The sequence below is a fragment of the Chenopodium album genome, chromosome 23 (genome assembly GCF_948465745.1).
Source record: "Chenopodium album chromosome 23, dcCheAlbu1.1, whole genome shotgun sequence".
Lineage (NCBI taxonomy): Eukaryota > Viridiplantae > Streptophyta > Magnoliopsida > Caryophyllales > Amaranthaceae > Chenopodium > Chenopodium album.
This window is the reverse complement of record NC_137856.1, coordinates 33,570,748-33,586,368: the sequence shown is the minus strand read 5'-3', so window position 1 is coordinate 33,586,368 and position 15,621 is coordinate 33,570,748. Positions and strand designations below refer to the sequence as shown.

At 33.2% G+C, this 15,621-nt stretch overlaps 4 pseudogenes across 1 annotated transcript; 3 read left to right on the top strand and 1 right to left on the bottom strand.

The window, feature by feature from the left end:
• The first annotated feature begins 1,024 nt into the window (after nt 1–1,024).
• LOC145607426 (anthocyanidin 3-O-glucosyltransferase 7 pseudogene) lies at nt 1,025–2,856 on the top strand (annotated as a pseudogene).
• Nucleotides 2,857–6,277: 3,421 nt separating this feature from the next.
• LOC145607425 (anthocyanidin 3-O-glucosyltransferase 7 pseudogene) lies at nt 6,278–8,255 on the top strand (annotated as a pseudogene).
• A 1,488-nt stretch (nt 8,256–9,743) lies between these two features.
• On the bottom strand, nt 9,744–9,884 carry LOC145609811 (U1 spliceosomal RNA; annotated as a pseudogene).
• A 1,728-nt stretch (nt 9,885–11,612) lies between these two features.
• Nucleotides 11,613–14,719, top strand: LOC145608839 (anthocyanidin 3-O-glucosyltransferase 7-like; annotated as a pseudogene). Its single transcript, XR_014105907.1, has 3 exons — nt 11,613–12,168; nt 13,475–13,920; nt 14,193–14,719. The product of XR_014105907.1 is annotated as an anthocyanidin 3-O-glucosyltransferase 7-like (transcript).
• The last annotated feature ends 902 nt before the right edge of the window (nt 14,720–15,621 follow it).

Sequence of the window (15,621 nt, the reverse complement as noted above, 5' to 3'; positions counted from 1 at the left end):
GGGATATCATGGTAATTATAGTTTTGAATAAAAGGTTGGATTTTTGGCAACAACTATCTTTGGAGTATTATGAAAGTACATGTTTAGGGTAAAAATACCCCAGGTACGTGGCCCAATCTCATAGTGACACGTGGCCCAATAAATAGGCGACACGTGGCCCTATGAAAGTGAGACACGTGTCTCCTTGTTATGGTGACACTTGTCAGCCATGTCTAATACCCTAAAGCTACAAATCAGAAAGAGAAAAGGGCTCTGATGACCTCAGGCCCAAATCCCGAGAAAGCCTTGAAAGCCGTAAAACGGCGCCCCCCACGACACGTGGCGACCTCTGATTGCGCAGCCAATCACGTCCCGAGATTTTAGGGTAATAACCCTAAGGGGGCACATGCTCCCACCCCTATAAATACCCCAATCATTTATGATGGGAGGGGTGGAATTTGATGTGACATTAATACAAGAGCTCTAAAAACGCTCCAACTTCTCTCTACTTTCTCTCTCTAGCCTTTTCCGTTTCCGTTCACTAACTTGAGCGTCGGAGGCAAATATTCCGATCACCGGAATATTCGTTATTTTGCAGGTGTCCGAGTCTTTGTCAACAGAGCGCGACCAGTATCCGAGGGAATCACAAAAAACCCCGAAACAGTACACATTAAAACAAACACATCCACGAGATCATTTTTTCATTTATGATTTATCATAAACAACTTAAGCTTATAAACAATAAATGAGAATGAATTAAAGAGCTAAACAAGTGTTACTTTTACACACCACCCTCCTTTCATTAATGAAAATGACACATACAAACAATTCCTAAGAAGTCTATAAAATAAAACCAACTCAAGTATATAACAATTTAGAACTAATTACATCGCATATTCAATCAACAATTGCCTAATAAAAAGCTTCATTTGAGGCAATACAATATGTAAGTGAACACTAAATCGACTTAGTCACTTTGATGAATATATGTAATGGAGGAAATAAAAATTTTCGCACTATTTATGAGATTTTCTTAATTCAAATGATGCAAGATAATGGAGTAAGGGATAAAGAGAGTACTACGTAAATTAAACAAGTTTATTATGTGTTTTGTTATTTAATCCAGTAGTACTTGTAGCATAACAAAAACTCGACCACCCGAGAATTCTAGTCAAGTTGAACATGTTATGAAGTACTTTGTATAATTTTTGTATTGTTGGATCAATGAACTAGGCATCGAAGCAAGAGGAGACGAAAAACTGGATTTTATACCAGGACTAACCAAGATCAGGGTGAAAGACATACAAGATGGAATTGTAACAGGACTTGATTCAACATTTGCTCAAATGCTACATAAAATGAGTCCAGCTTTACCTAATGCAAGTGCAGTTTGCATTAGCTCTTGTGAAGAATTGGACCCTGTTGTTACAAATGATTTAAAGTCTAAATTCTCAAATACTTTTTCAATTGGTCCACTAAACTTGGTAATTGCACCACAAAAAATACCAGATAATTATAATTGTTTAGGTTGGCTTGACAAACAAAAGCCTAATTATGTTGTTTATGTGAGTTTTGGTTCTGCAGCTTCACCACCACCAAATGAGCTTTTTGCTCTGGCCGAGGCTCTTCAAGCTAGTGGAGTCAAGTTTTTGTGGTCAATCAAGGATCACCTAAAGGTAAGATACTTACTTCCTCCGTTATTTTTTACTTGATTTGTTAATTTTATTACGTTTGTCAATGCACAACTTTAATCATCAATAACTTTAATTCTCTATAGGTGAATATTATAAAAGTTATATATTGTGATACAGTAGTATTTATTGAGATAATTCTTATAAGATCCCACATAAATATGTTTTTCTTTATTACATATACTCCCTCCATTTTTTTTTTTATATGCATCACTTTGACAATTGCACTATTCACATCCGTACCATGATTGACTTAATTTTTTCACCTCTAAAAAATGAATAAATGTTATTATATATCATTAGATTCGTCATAATGTCTAGTTTTATAATATAACTTTGTTACAATTTTTACTAACACACAATTAAAGATATTTATGGTCAAACTAGCGTCTCGACAAATGTGCCGGTCAAACTGATGCATATAAAAAAAACAGAGGGAGTACTTCACAAAAAAAAAAAAAAAAAAAAAAAAAAAAAACACAGTTAGAATAGTGAATAGTGTAAAAGTCAATATGAGTCAAGTAAAAAAGAAGGATCAAACCCCTACCATGGGTGCTGGAGGTACAAGATCTCACCAATCTTCCAACCCCCTCGTCTTTGATTCTCTTTGTGTATGTCACTGTAAAAATATTTTATTCAAGTGTTTATGATAGACAAATGATAGGTGGGACATTAACCATTTGCAATTTTGGACAATACTGTATGTAGGCATGTAGCATTGAACTTTTTTACGTGACCAAAATTATTACAGGTATATTTTCCAAAAGATTTCCTGGAGAAAAGCAGAGAAAATGGCATGGTTGTCCCTTGGGTACCCCAAATAGAAGTCCTGGGACATGATGCAATAGGGGTGTTCATCACCTACTTTGGTTACAATTCCATGACCGAGAGTATAGCTGCAGAGGTTCCAATGATCGGGCGGCCCTTTTTCGGTGACCATAACTTGAATGGACGACTAGTAGAGGCCATTTGGGAGGTTGGATTGCAAGTCGAAGGAGGGACTTTTACAAAGGAAGGAGTATTCAAGAGTTTGAATCGAATTTTGTCGAGTGATGAAGGGAAGAAAATGAGGGCAAATATCAAATTGGTTGGAAAAGTTGTTGTCCCTGATGGAGTTCCAACAAGAATTTTAGGTTGCTTTTGGAACATATCACAAAAACATAGTTGTAACTATGAAATGAGTTGAGATGAAGAACAAGTTTGCATAGTTCACTTATTAAAATAGATCAAATTAGGCAAGTTATGCTCTTATTTAAATTGAAGTGAGTGAATATGTAAGATGTTGCATACTTGCATTCATTCTAAAACGAAGAGACTAAGATATCTCTAGGTTGTATTAAAAAAGTTCAAACGAACTCATGAAATAAAAGGCAACTTTTTAAAAAAATAAATATACTTTTACTACTTTCAAAGTTGATAACTTACGAATCATGATAAAGAGCACTCTAGATTCCCTAGAAACTACTAGGTCGTAAAGATCAATCATTACACAAATTGCGAATTAAGGAACCTCCAAGGCTAATAATCCAATATTGATTGATTTTTTTATTTTATTATTTTTATTTTGTAATCTAAAGGTATTTTAAGCAAAATTTTGTAGTTTAGTACCTAAAAAATGGACCTAATTGAAATTTTGCACCCGTTTAAAACTTTTTTTTTTAATTTTATTTTGGTACCAATCAAAATGTAAAATTATAGGTTTTGGTACCTCCGTCTATTTTCTATTAACTTTTTTGTTAGTGGGGCCTAGCCATAATCCTGCCACCTCCCATCCCAACCCTAATAACCACCTTCCAGCCACCAAAACACAAAATAAGACTGACAAAAACAAAAGGGCCACACAAATGCTAGCTACCTATATTAGGGGTGGCGACGTTTAGTCTTAGTTATTCCACTATGGTGATATCATATACTACCTCCGTTTCTTTTTAGTTGACACGTATTCCGATCCTTTTTAGGAATGAAGTTTCTTTTTAGTTGACACACTTTCTTTTTGGGTAAATTTTTTACCTTGCATTTACAAGCTACCCCATTTGCTTTTTCATTCTCTATCACTCTCTCTCCTCTCCTTAATATATGTGCCTAAATCAAACGCGTCAACTAAATAGAAACGGAGAAAGTACGAAGTATATTAGACTTTTTCAAATTTTGAGTGAACAAATAAACAATAAAAACAATCACAAAAAGTTACAAATTTGAAAGTAAAATTGCTATCCAAATAAAATTAGTTTGAATATCAAATCAATTAAAAAGTTGGTTGACGTTTGGAGAAGATGAATTAGGGAGTAATCATTGAAAAAGAATGAGGATTATGACGCACATTTTTGGTGCACTCATTAATATCAATAGTATTGCTTTATTGTAGAGCTGTTCATGGGCGGGACAGCCCGCTAAGCCCGCCCAACCCGGCCCGCAAAAAGGGCGGACTTGGACAACCTTTTTGAAAAAATTGCATATTTGGGCGGACTAGGCCCGGCCCGTTAACATAAATGGGCGGGTATGGACAAGAAATATGTATCGCGGGCTAGCTCGTCCGGCCCGTTTATTAATATATAATAATAATAATAATAATAATAATAATAATAATAATAACATTCTTATTTTAATAATTTTATTTAGTTAGTTAGTTATGACATACTTTGTGTATTTTTGAAAATAAATACAAAGAGACTATATTGAACTATAAGCTTTTATTAGTTACAATTATTCATTTTAATTTTATATTTTATAATTAACACTTATTAAATAACTTTTATCTTACATATATTTATAACATATGTCATAATTTCAACTTTTTTTTTATTTCTATTACCATTTGTGAACAAAAAATTACAAGACAACTCCACCAAAATAATTCTAGCACAAGTAAATAATAAAAAAAAAAATTAGTTAGCGTTATAAAAATTAAAACAAAAATTAAGGCCCGTTAGCCCGCGGGCAAGCCCGGCCCGTTTAACAAGCGGGCATGGACAAAGTATCAAGCCCGCATAAAAGGGTTCGGGTTTGCTACATAAAGCCCGTTGGACAAAAAATAAGCATAGGCCCAGCCCACTACCCGTCCAAGCCCGCAAATGATCACCTCTACTTTATTGTGACGTTTAGGAAAGTGAATACTATTGGTAAAGCAATAAAACAAAATGACCACTATAGTTAAAGTTAAATAGAACCACTAATTGTAACACCGTGTGGGTCCACAAATTTTAAGTTTCGATAATTAAATCAATAATTTTTCTACAAATTAAGGTCCTGTTCACTTCACCTTAAAAAAATAATATTAAGTAAAAATAAGTTTAGTTCAGTAAAATTAATTTCAGTTCACTAAAAATAAGTTCAGTTCAGTAAAATTCAGTTTTCTAAAAGAAGAAATAATATAAAAAAATCAGTAAAAATAATTTCTGTTCAGCAAAAATAATTTCAATTCAGTAAAAATAATTTAAGTTCAATAAAAATAATTTAAGTTCAGCAAATATAATTATGTTTCAGTATAAATAATTTCCCTTCAACAGAAATAAGGTGAAGTGAACGGGACCTAACGTGTTGGTCCTCCAAAAAAAAAAAAGGGTTAGGATGAGAACATATTGTTACAATTATTGATGGGAGCTCCTACAAATGCATTTTAACTTCTATTATTTCAATTATTGATGGGAGCTCCTACATGCATTTAACTGTAAAACAACGTGGTTCCAAAGGCTATTTCCCAAGATGGGAGCGTGTGACAGTTGCAGATCCAGGATTCCGAACTAGAGGTAGCACTAAACGCATGCTAGAATAATAAAAGGGATGAAAAAAACCAATATATGAGGCTATGAATAATGTATTGTGATTCCGTATAAAATGTTACCATATAACACATCAAGTTAAAGTTTTTGCTTAATGTTCTGTTCTGTTGAGTTCAGTTCAGCTCTAATAAGTTTACTTCAATTCAATTCAGTTTAGTTCAATTCTTATCTTTTCCTTCTCTCATAAAATATTCAATTCATTTTAGTTCAGTTCAGTTCAGTTCAGCTCCAATAAGTTCAATTCAGTTCTGATCTTAATTTCCTTCTCTCATAAAATATTTAGTTCAGTTCAACTCAAATAACTTCACTTTAGTTCAGCTCAGCTCAATTCAATACTCCCTCCCGTGTTTTTTAAGTGTTACAGTTTAACTGGCATATAGTTTTAGGCAATTTTATTGACTTAAATAAAATAAGAGGTAAGTGGGGGTAGTTAGAGTAATAAAAAAATTGTAAAAGAAATATAGTGGGGTAAATTGTTTATTGAAAAGTAATGTATGTGAGAGAAAAAAGATATAATAAAAAAGTAGTAGTGGGTTTTGGTGGGGACCATGAGAGGAGAGAGGTATAATATTTTAATGTAGTTTTTTGCCAAAAAAGGAAGTATAACACTTAAAAAAACACGGTCAGAAGTGAAAGTGTAACACTTAAAAAAACACAGAGAGAGTAATCAGAATAGGCTCTCAATATTTACTTAGTTGGGATTGTATGTACCTCTTTGTAGTAAAAGGTGGAAAATTAGCCAAGTACATATAGCTAGACATGTAGCACGAAGTTTTCATATAAATTGACTTTATTTTTGTTAAAGCCTATATCATTCATTTGCCATATATGGAAGATAGCAAAACCAATGTCAATACCAAAATCACTCATCATATAGCTGTATTTGCCTTCCCATTTACCAGTCATGGCACCTCTCTCCTAAACACAATAAGGCAGTTAGCTGCCTTAGCACCGCAAAACAAGGTGCATTTTACTTTCTTTAGCACACCCAACTCAATAAACTCTCTTTTTCCAAAAGGGTCTAAAAAAGATGTAGACTACCCCAACATCAAGGCCTATGAAGTTTGGGATGGTAAGCCTTTAGGGTATGTTTTTAAGGACAATCCCTTGGAGGAGATTGACCTCTTTGTTAAGGCGGCGACTAGGCCGGGTGCATTGAAGAGGGTGTTGGAGGAAGCTGAGGAGGATGTAGGTGTTAAAGTGAGTTGTGTTATGGGAGATGCATTCTTGTGGTTTTTGTGGGATTTGGCTAAGGAAATTGAGGTGCCTTGGGTGTCTTATTGGGTCGCTGGAGAACATTCTTTCTCTACCCATGTGTACACTGATGCAATTAGACAGAAGTTTGGCACTCAAGGTAAGGCTCATGAAAACTAGACCGGAATTCTATTGGGCCGATAAAATTGATCCAAAACCTAAATTGTACCGAAATTTCCTCATTATCGATTTTATCCATTTCATATTATTTGCAATGACTAGACATTTTTCCTCTCTAATTTATGTCAAATCGTTGCAAATAATATGAAACGAAGGTAGTAATATCAATAAGAAACCAATTTCCAAACTACAACATAACAAAACATATCTAAAAATAGAAAAGGGAAAAAAAAAACATTGTCAACAAATTATAGTTTTTGAGATTTTATTTTGTCAACCTTTAACCCGTAAGGTTATCTTAGATTCTTAGGTAAAAACCCAGTCCGATTTTTGAACATTCTTAATTATATATAGACATATATGTTTCATGTCATCTAATTCCAGTAATGCATATTAGAAATTCTAACCAAAACCATTATTTCATAGTAATGATCACTTATTTCTATTGAACTAGGCATCGAAGAAGGGAAAGAAGAAGAGACCTTGGATTTTATACCAGGACTAAACAAGATCAGGGTGAAAGACATACCAGATGAAATTGCAACAGGAAATCTTGATTCACCCGTTTCTAAAATGCTACATAAAATGAGTCAAGTTTTACCTTATGCAAATGCAGTTTGCATTCGGTCTTGTGAAGAATTAGACCCAATTGTTACCAATGACTTAAAGTCTAAGTTCTCAAACGTGTTTGAGGTCGGTCCTCTGAGCCTAGTGGTTGCAACATCAAAAGTGACAGACACTTATAATTGTTTGGGTTGGCTTGACAAACAAAGGGCTAACTCAGTTGTCTATGTGAGCTTTGGTTCTGTTGCTACACCAACTCCAAATGAGCTTTTCGCTTTGGCTGAGGCTCTTCAAGCTAGTGGACTCAAGTTTTTGTGGTCGATTAAGGATCACTTAAAGGTAATACTCTCTCTGTCTACAATTATTATTTCATGTGTATGTAATAAGTCAAAATAATATACAGTGTTGCATTGAACTTTTTTTTACGTGATTTAAACTACAGGTACATTTTCCAAATGGTTTTTTGGAAAATAACCAAGAAAATGGTATGGTAGTCCCTTGGGCACCCCAGAAAGATGTCCTAGCACATGAAGCAGTAGGGGTGTACATCACTCACTTTGGTTACCATTCCGTCTTTGAGAGTATAGAAGCCGAAGTTCCGATGATTGGGAGGCCCTTTCTCGGTGACAACAAGCTAAACGGACGACTTGTAGAGGCTGTATGGAAGATTGGACTGCAAGTTGAAGGAGGGGTTTTTACCAAGAATGAAGTATTGAAGAGCTTGGATAGAATTTTGTGGTGTGACGAAGGGAAGAAAATGAAGGAGGCTATCAAAACCCTAAACGACGTGGTTCGAAAGTCTATTGCCCCTGATGGGAGCTCCTACAAAAATTTTAAGTTGCTATTGGAACTAGTAATGAAAACATAGGTGTAATGCTTAATGGCATTTTAGTTATTTTTCAAACTTTTAATTCTTGCCCCTACCCTCTTATTAATATTTTGTTGGAAATAAAGGGCATATAATCCCAAAATAAAGGGCATATAATCCCAGCCCATTTCCATGGTTTATTTATTCTCGATCGGACCCAGGAATTTCATTCAGTTGGGATTAGAAATCTTACTCCCAACCTAAACTCATCAAGTCATCAAAACCAAGCATGTGATAAAATTTTCATATTGCTCTAACCACTAAGCTATACACTAGAGGGTTGTATATAAGTCCACCTTTATTGTATATATCTATGGGGGCCAACCTTCAAAATATCACTACTAGAAAACAGGCAAATAGCGACGGACTGGTTCCTGTTAGGGTTTTGAATGACAACAGTGTCTTGTTATGTTTTGATAAGGAAAAAAAAAAAGATGAATTAAACATGGCTTGATCGCTCTTAATACCCTTTGTAATTTTTTTTTTTGAAAGACAACTACGTACCCATCCACAAACTTTCATATATAGCATTATAGCCGATCACATTGTATGGCCGGGGTCACTTGGTCGGTCAGGGGTTACTTGGTCGGTTAGGGGTTACTTGATCAGTGGAGAGTTACTCACTTACTAAGTCAAGGGTTACTCTATCAGGGATTACCTTGGTCAATATTTTGATATATATCTACCGGCCATACTGTGACTAGCGAGCCACACAGATTACACGTTGCTACATACCCTATTTCCTTTCAAAAAAAAAAAAAAAAAGTCTACCTCATTTGTTGATTAATGGATTTTTTGGAATTTCAACCTAAGAGAATAGGGCCTTAATTAGATTCTTATTTCCTTCATTTATTACTCACATAATAAAGAGAAGTAGAAATCTAATTAAGGGACGGGGGAGTACAATTTATAGAAAATGTATATTGCTTCCTCTGTTTCTATTTAGTTGACGCGTTTGATTTAGACACATATATTAAGGAGAGGAGAGAGAATGAAAAAACAAGTGGGGTAGCTTGTAAATGCAAGGTAAAAAATTTACCCCAAAAGAAAACGTGTCAACTAAAAAAATCCTATATTGATTGAGTTTTTGCATTGAAATCTAAAAATTAAAATTTCAGATAAGACCAAATGTGGGCCGCAAAATTGTAAGTCCCTGTATTCATGGTGATGACGTTTGGTCTTAGTTATTACACAATACAGCGACATCATATACACTCTTAAAAATTGTATAAAATTAAGAATAATGCATGACAAAAACACACATAAATTAGTATAATCAGTGTATATATTTTTATGATTTCTTAAACTTTATACGACATCTTAGTGTGTATTTAATGCTTATATGCATAAAAGTGAAGATGATGACGTAGGTTTTTGGTGCATTCATTAATATCATTATAATTGCTTTATTTTGACGTTTAGAAAAGTAAATATAGGAGTAATTGAATTAAATAGAAATATGACACGCGTGTTATATATATTGGCTACTAGCACTACCTACAAAAATTATGACGTAGACTCTCCCACTTAGGGAGATCTTAGGCTGATGCTCTTCATAAGTGCAATGGAAGCCATCACCCTAGGCCACGGGCCTTCTTGATCGCCCATTGACCCCGTCCAGGTAAGTAGGCTACAATGAAGAATTAAATGCATGAAAAGTTGATGCTTATGCTACGATTTTCTAAATAACTTCCTACACCAAATTATAAAGGATGTTTGGTATAGTACGTGACAATCAAAATTTGGGATTTTTTTTTTTTTTTTTTTTTTTTTTTTGGGAAAAATAAATAAATAAATTGTGTGGATCTGAAGTCTATATGCGTGAAATTGACATTACATTAAAGGCTTGTTCATATTTACTGAAGTGAGCTAAATTGAACTGAACCGATTAGAGCTGAACTGAACTGGGTTGAAATGAATATTTTATGAGAGAAGGAAAATATGAGCTGAACTGAATTGAATTGATTAGAGCTAAACTGAACTAAAATTAAGCTGAACTGAACAAGCCCTTACTAATGATCATAAAACGAAGTGCTAAATATAGTAACTAATGATCATAATACGAAGTGCTAAATATAGTAACTTTAATTTTAACATAGTAATCTTTATTAAATGCCCTTTAATATTATTACGAACATGAAGTACGACGTTATGTTGAATACAGTGACCCTAATTTTAACATAGTGACCTTTATTATTCACATTGACCAGCATTATAAAATTTATACCAAAAAAAAATTAACCTCTTATGAACCTTTATAAAAACACAATGATTTTATTAACCTTCATTATAATATAGTGACCTTTTTTTTTATTATTATATTAATAAAGCAACTAATTTGTCTCTTTTATTAGTGAATCAGATCTATTTAAGAGTGTGTATGAAAATTTGGAGAATAAAGGTTAGGATAGAGATCGAGTTTCACACTTGCACCTAATGTCTCTTATATTAGTGGGATGACGCAGGCTAGGATGGTGCCGATTGGTAGAATGCCTTAGGTTGTGTTAGTTTGTTTTAGTTGCTTTCGTTTGTTTTTTCTTCAGTTTGTTCTGTTTCTGTTATGGGGCTTGCCTCTCTTTCACCGGGAAAAAAAAAAAAAAGGATAGAGATCAAGTGTAAACTTATTGTTAGGATCTAATTAAAATACAATCAGTGTCTTGTTTAAATGCAAATTATAATACTACAAAAATATCTTTACTAGAATATCTTCTCATTTCTATAATTCTATTCATTAATGGCATTTTAGTCATTTTTCAAATTTTCAATTCTCATCTCTTAATACTTGACCCTGACCCAAGCCCATTTCCATGGTTTATTCTCATACCCAATAAGCGAACATGGAAGCTTCATTCAATTGGGATTAAAACATTCAAAAGTCTCATTTCTTATCTACTCACGCATACCAAATTAAACATCCCCTTATACTTACTGTGTCACTAATGTCCTCTTCGTAATTTTACAACTTTATAAACTAGTGTATAGTTTCATTTACAGTATAAAAAAAAAAGTAAGTGAAAGTATGATGATCAAATAACTACTAATATTGGTTGTTCTCATTTTAGCCATAAGCTCTCACATAATTAACTTTACACAAAGTCAATAACTACAAAATTATTCACATTAATTATAATTATCAACTTCGTTCTACCGCTGACATACTAAAATATTCGTTTTAATTCACAAGCGTAACACTTTGTGCATGTGCAATTGATGCACTTATTTTAAAGTGAAGGGATCAGAGCACGTATCAACTACTCATATTTATTACTCAATCCACCTTAAATATTTTTAAAACTCGTACTGAGTTAAGGCGTTAAGGTTTATAATAAGTAATTAGGTGCCAACTACTCCTTTATTTTTTTTGTCAACATTATATATAGCCCATGCTATAAGCAATAGAGAATAACGACCACCAAAGCCATGAGTAATCATATAGCAGTATTCGCCTTCCCATTTACCAGCCATGGCACCAATCTTCTAAACATAATAAGGCAGTTAGCCGCCTTAGCACCGCGAAACAAGGTGCATTTCTCTTTCTTTAGCACACCCAACTCAATAAACTCTCTTTTCCCTAAAGAGTCTAAAACTTGTGTAGATCAACCCAACATCAAGGCCTACGAAATATGGGATGGTAAGCCTGTAGGGTATGTTTTCAAGGGCAATCCCTTGGAGGAGATTGACCTCTTTGTTAAGGCGGCGACTAGGCCGGGTGCATTGAAGAAGGTGTTGGAGGAAGCTGAGGAGGATGTAGGTGTTAAAGTGAGTTGTGTTATGGGAGATGCATTCTTGTATTATTTATGTGATTTGGCTAAGGAGATTGATGTGCCTTGGGTGCCTTGTTGGAACTCAGGGGAGCATTCGTTCAATGTTCATGTTTACTCTGATGTTATCAGGCAAAGGTTTGGCACTCAAGGTACAATTTTATATACTTTCTCTGTTTTTTTTTTTCCATGATCCGCTTTGACTTTTACACTATTCAGCACCTCTCCTTTGAGCGTCTTTCATGACAAGCTAGGAATAACATAATTATGATGAGATCTTGTTCGAACCGACACAATAAGTACTTTCATAATATATAATTTTTATAACTTTTACTTATAGAGAAATTAAATTATTAATAGCTAAAGTTCTACATTGGTAAGCGTGATAAATGAGACAAGTAAGTGAATAAGAACGGAAGAAAGATATAAATTGTGACGACTAATACAACAACATTTTACCGAAAGTAATATGTGGTGTAACCGTGTATGTTTGCAATTTAGTGTATATACAAAATTATATCAAACAGTTGCAAAATTAAGGAAATGTTAATCAAGGCTATATGTTTTAGATTTTACCAACTATATTACCAAAAAAAAAAAACATATTATGACAAAACAATGCGTCGATCGGTGTATTATAAAACTAGTGTGTAGCCCGAGCGATGCTCCGGATTATTTTTTTTAATACTTGTAATGAATAGATATGTTCATTCTTTATTATTTATTTATTCAATATTTGTTTATAATTTATAATAGTTTTCCATTAAACCTTTGAATAAATTGTTTATGAAACAACTATTAACTAATTATACAAATATGTTCTTGTAAAACAATTATATAGACATGTCCTTTGTATATAATTTATAAAATGATAAAAATAAAGACATAATTAATATCAAAATAATTAAATAAATAAAATTTATAACGATAGTTAATTTTTCTTGCTTGTATGTATTATCTCGATGATTATAATTAGCAAATAATAGGATCAATTTTTTTTTTTTAAGAATTGCAGTGATTAAATGTTCAGATCTCCATCCAATCCATATACTTATATATTTATGAGTCGAGTATTGAAAACATGATTAATATATGGATGAGATGGTAAGAATTCTAATGCATATTTTTGTGGTTGTGAGTTCGAATCTCACGATAGACATTTTTATTAGAATATGCTCATAGTTCAAAGATGACATGGCGAGGGTGCCACGTGGCACATAAACGTTTTTAGGAATGCTTTTTAATATATATATAATATAATAATAAGTATAGATTTACTTAAATTTTCTACTTTTAAGTATCTTATCTAACGCCTACGGGACACTCGTTAGCTTTTGTCTATATACTATCATTAAAAACATTCGTTTTGTTTCGCCATCAATCATCATTTAATATATTCCTTCAAGAATTTATTAGTGGGGCTCATCCCTTCATTTTCTGGTGTGACCAATGAACTAGGCATTGAAGCAAGAGAAGAAGAAACACTGGATTTTATACCAGGGCTATCCAAGATCAGGTTGAAAGACATCCCAGATGGAATTGTATCAGGAAATCTTAATTCACCCATTTCTCAAATGCTACATAAAATGAGTCAAAATTTACCTTATGCAAGTGCAATTTGCATGGGCTGTTCTGAAGAATTTGACCCTATTGTTATAGGTGATTTAAAGTCAAAATTCTCAAAGGTTTTTACAGCAGGCCCACTAAGCCTAGTAATTGCACCACCAAAAATGGCAGATAATTATAATTGTTTGGGTTGGCTTGACAAACAAAGGGCTAATTCTGTTATTTATGTGAGTTTTGGTTATTCTGCTACACTACCACCAAATGAGATTTTTGCTCTAGCTGAGGCTCTTCAAGCTAGTGGATTCAAGTTTTTATGGTCAATCAAGGATCACCTAAAGGTAATTTAAGATACTTATAAATTTTCGATAGAGGATAGCTTTCTGCACTGTACCCATGGTCGAGGGTGGAAGGATCAAACCCGACCATGGGTGCGGGTGGTAGAAAGCTCACCGGTATCCAACCCTAGCCTCCGTCTTTAATTCTATTTGCATGTATTTGTGTTTAGGTAATTTAATTTAGTCTATTTTTTTCATTTAAAATAATAGCTGAAATAGACTTAGTATGGTTGTATGTAACACTGAACTTTTTTACATGACCAAAATTATTGTAGGTACACTTTCCAAACAATTTCTTGGAGAAAAACAGAGAAAATGGCATGATGGTCCCTTGGGCACCCCAAAGAGAAGTCCTAGCCCATGATGCAGTAGGGGTATTTCTCACCCATTTTGGTTACTATTCTATAGTTGAGAGTATAGTTGCCGATGTTCCGATGATCGGCCGACCCTTCTTCGGTGACCATAAGTTTAATGGACGGCTAGTAGAGGCCGTTTGGGAGATCGGATTGATAATTGAAGGAGGGACTTTTACAAAGGAAGGAGTATTGAAGAATTTGGATCAAATTTTGTTAGGTGATGAAGGAAAGAAAATGAGGGCAAATATCAAAAGCCTAAAAAGAATTGCTTGTAAAAGCTATTGCCCCTAATGGGAGCACCAACAAGAATTGTATGTTGCTATTGGAACATATCACGAAAACATAGGTGTAAGTGTGACACTAGTCGAGTTATCAAATTGTAATATTTTCATTTTAAGGTGGTTGTACTATATTGGTAAAAAAATATTTAAGTTTTATTGGTGTGATTATAATGTTTTTTAAAATTAGAGCTTAAGTGTGAAACAACTTTGATTCAAGAGAGCTTAACTTGATTGAGTTTTCTTGCTTGGATAGGACAAGCTTCCAACCTATATAAAACAAGTTTTATATAAATAATTCTTGCAAATTGCAGAAACCAAATTATATTCATAAACAACACTTTCTTTCCCAATATTATACATACTTCGTATTATATTATTATTAAACATAATAAATGTACTCCTCTACTTCTTTTAGATGTTTTGTTTGAAATTTTTGCTACTTTGCAACTATTCAAAGATTTAAAGAAATCTTATAAATATTCTCAATATATAAGAAAAAAACATGATAATGTACAATCTTAAGACTCTTCTCAATGAATGGTTTAAGAATATACCATTTTTATAAAATTTAATAATTTTAGTATTAAATTGGGAATTTATCGACAATTTATGAATAAATTGATATAATAAATGTTTATGTAACTTCAATTCTTTCCACTTTTAGTTCTTAAATTCAACTCTTAGGGCTACATATGGTCTTTTCCTTTAAGATTTTATACTCCGTACTACTTTTACATTTATAAGGTCCATCTTCATTCCTACCTAACTTTAAACTAGTTTTGCCTCAAAAAAAAAAAAAAAAAACCCTTTAAACAAGTTTTAATCGTGCTATAAATGATCATGATTGAGCTTTTTAGTGAACACAAATGAGAATGTCGTTTATTTACTGTCTATAGAAGTGTTAAACAAAATTGTTTGCGCTAAATTAGCTTTATTATTATTTTATTTTATTTGACAAAGGATTAGCTTTATTTTGTGGATGAGTTTAAAAATTGTTTGTACTATTTTTTGATTGGGTGAGTAAAGTTAGGTAAACCCTACCTAAAGCAATAAAGCTACGATCATTT